The 3,228-nt window shown below is 39.0% G+C and overlaps 1 non-coding gene across 1 annotated transcript; it reads right to left on the minus strand.

Moving 5' to 3' along the window:
• Positions 1-583: 583 nt before the first annotated feature.
• LOC130034075 (U6 spliceosomal RNA) lies at positions 584-685 on the minus strand. Its single transcript, XR_008794059.1, has one exon. It is a non-coding gene; the product is annotated as a U6 spliceosomal RNA (small nuclear RNA).
• Between the last annotated feature and the right edge of the window lie 2,543 nt (positions 686-3,228).

A 3,228-nucleotide genomic window follows, 5' to 3' on the forward strand; every position in this document is an offset into this window, starting at 1 on the left:
GTCTCCTAACCCTGCACCTGGCTGTACTCGCTGGGGCCCCTTGGAGGGGGGTAACTTGAGTTTTCCTCCCTGCCCTGACCAGAGCTCCAGCAGTCGAAGACCTCCAGAACCATCCACAACCATATTGAGACCACTCTCCACACGCATGAAGGTACCAGCAGAGGAACAAAGGCATGCGGGTCCCGGGGCTGAGATCTCCAAGCCTGCTTGGATGGGGGCTGAGCATCCTCCACCCAGATTCTCCATCTTCCAGTAGGCGGGGTCACACCCACCAACTGCCCTCAGCACCGTGTAATCCCACCAATGGCCAAGACCCAGAGACTATAAAACCCAGCTCACAGAAGCCTATTATCTTATTATCTCATTCTTCCTTTCAACAACCTGGCAGGCTGCCAAATGTAACCTGCCCACATGGCAGAGTCTGGCAAACTCCCCATGGCATACCCAATATGCCAATACCAGATTTTACCCCAACACTCAGATCCGCTGAAAAGGCAACAGTAGACAATTTGTTTTCTATTGCTGGTTATGAATAACATATGATGCTGCATGGCTGCAGTAATGACCGTGCAATTTTGAAATTAAAAATATTGAACACTTCACGAATTTGCGTGTCATCCTTGTGCAGGTGCCATGCTAATCTCTTTATTGTTCCAATTTTAGTAATGTGCTGCCAAAGCAAGCACTCAAGAGATTTTTATATTGGTTTCATAACCATCCACTTTACTGTAGTCAGACTTAAAAGACTCTAGTAGATTTTTTGATGAATTCTCTAGGGTTTTCTGTGTAAATTATCCAAACATCCTAAAAAAAATCATGTCTGATATAAAATTATTATTTTTTTGTTTGGGGTCAACACAAAATGGTGCTCAGAGTTTATTCCTGGCTCTGTATTCAGGGTTCATTTTGGTTTTGACTGAGAGGACTATATAGGGTGCTGGGAACTGAACCTCGCTTGACTATAGAAAGCAAGTGCTACGATCTCTCAAGTTCCTTATCTGGAATTATTTTAGTTTTATTTCTTGTTTAATTGCTCTGGCTAGGACCTCAGATGCTAAATTAAATAGAAGTAGGACAATGGACAGCCTTAGCTTATTTCAGATTTTAAAGGAAAATCTTTCATTTTTCACTATTATGTATGATATTACTTATTCTGGGTTTATAGTTTGTGGTTATTGTTATGCTGGGATCTTTTCTTTCCCTATCCAATTGTATTAAAGGTTTTTGTTCTAAGTTGGTACTTCATCTTATCTAATAATATCCTAGGATGTATTCTAATAATCATGTTTCCTTCTAACCTTTTGTTAATATAGTGTATTACATTAATTTGCAGTATTTTTAATTGGAAAATCTAGACCATTAACAAAAAGGTAATTCTTGAAATTAAAATATTGAGTCCACTTTATTATATTTTATAGATGTTTTCTTGATTTATTGTTTTTATATATATTCTTTTGTATGTTGTAGTCATTTATATGGTGTTGGAGTTTCTTTTTCACTTTCTTGTGTCTTTTTATTCTCACCTATATTTTGTTTTAAGGTCACTATGGAACTTTTATGTAAAGTTCTATACTTGCGACCTATTACATGTATTTATTTTACATCCCATTTAGAGTACAAGTGTAATCTTTTCCCCGCACTACGAATTATATAATTCAGGTATCTTGCTACCTGTAGGTGAAAATATTTTACTTTTCACTGTCACTGTCACTGTCCTCCGTTGTTCATCAATTTGCTTGAGCGTGCCCAGTAACGTCTCCATTGTGACACTTGTTACTGTGTTTGGCATATCAAATATGTCACAGGTAGCTTGCCAGGCTTTGCTGTGTGGGTGAGGTACTATCAGTAGCTTGCCGAGCTCTCCAAGAGGGGCAGACTTTTATAAAAGAAAAATTTATATTTCTTTCAAGTGTGGATTGATGGTGATACTTCTATTTCAGCTTATTCACTATCACTATCACTAACACTATCATCCCGTTGTTCATTGATTTGCTCAAGCAGGCACTGGTAACGTCTCCATTAGTCCCTGTCACGTGCTAGTATAGCCCAATGGCATATTGGGGGCTCTTTTAGGGTCAGGGGAATGAGGACCATCATTGTTACTGCTTTTGACATATCGAGTATGCCACAGGTAGCTTGCCAGGCTCTGCTTATCAACTAATTAATTATTAATTAATTATTTCTGCTTGTTAGTAAAATTATTTATCCTTCCTTCTACAGTAAGTGTGTATCTGTCAGAATAGAATATACTTGGTTAAAAATCCTGATCCTATAGAACTTTGAATATATTGTGCTATTCCCTTCTGTTAAATGGTTTCTGTGGCAAATGTTCATGAATAATCTCGAAGCAAATAGGCAGATTGGGAGGAGACTCCTGATGTGAGTTCTCAGGATATCATGAAGCAAAGTTGTGACTTACAGAAGTTACTTTGTCACTAGTGCTAGAGTAGCCAAATATAGTAAGGATCCTATTTGTGGACAGAGGAACAGAAGTAAAACTTTAAGTTGCACCAGTACTGGACAGTGAAGTGAACTCCCTCTGGATAGGCTTCATAGGAACAAAAGTCTGAGATAAGAACATAGAGGTGTACTCTTTTTCTTGACAATACCCAGCCAACAGACTCTTATCTATACTGAAAATTCCAACCAGGGACAATTTGGGTAAAGAATTATAAAACTAACTTGAACAAAGACAAATGGGGAGCTTTACATTCTGGGGATCACCTGCATCTCAACTTGGAGATATAATTTCTTTCCTTTACCTGATAAAATATTCTTAACTGCTTTCCCTCTGGAGAGGTATGGGTTCTCTCTTGAACATGTTTCTCTATTTTCCTCTTAATAATCTCTAAATTAAACACTTTTCTTGCCTGTATGTTTCTTCCGGAAATTCTTTGGGGGTGCATGAAAACTTGGTAAAAACCAGTGCAGAGGACAAGACTCAACTTTTCTTTCTTTCAAAGATCAGTTTCCTGCTCCAGCCTGAGTTTCACGGTGTGCCGAGACTTAGATCATGGGAACCAGGTCCCATGTCATATAGATCAAACAGACCTCAGGTGCAGCTGGCTTTGTAGGGCTCGTAGGCCAGTTACTTCCTAATGTGACATAAAGGCATTTGTTGATGGCTGTTTCAGTCTTAACACTCTGCTCCCCTCTTCTCCCACCGGCAACAATTTCCTGTCACACTGTCACACTGATACACTGTTCTCCCATTGTTCATTGATTTTG

Source organism: Sorex fumeus, unplaced genomic scaffold, assembly GCF_029834395.1.
Source record: "Sorex fumeus unplaced genomic scaffold, SorFum_2.1 ptg000056l, whole genome shotgun sequence".
Classification (NCBI taxonomy): Eukaryota; Metazoa; Chordata; class Mammalia; order Eulipotyphla; family Soricidae; genus Sorex; species Sorex fumeus.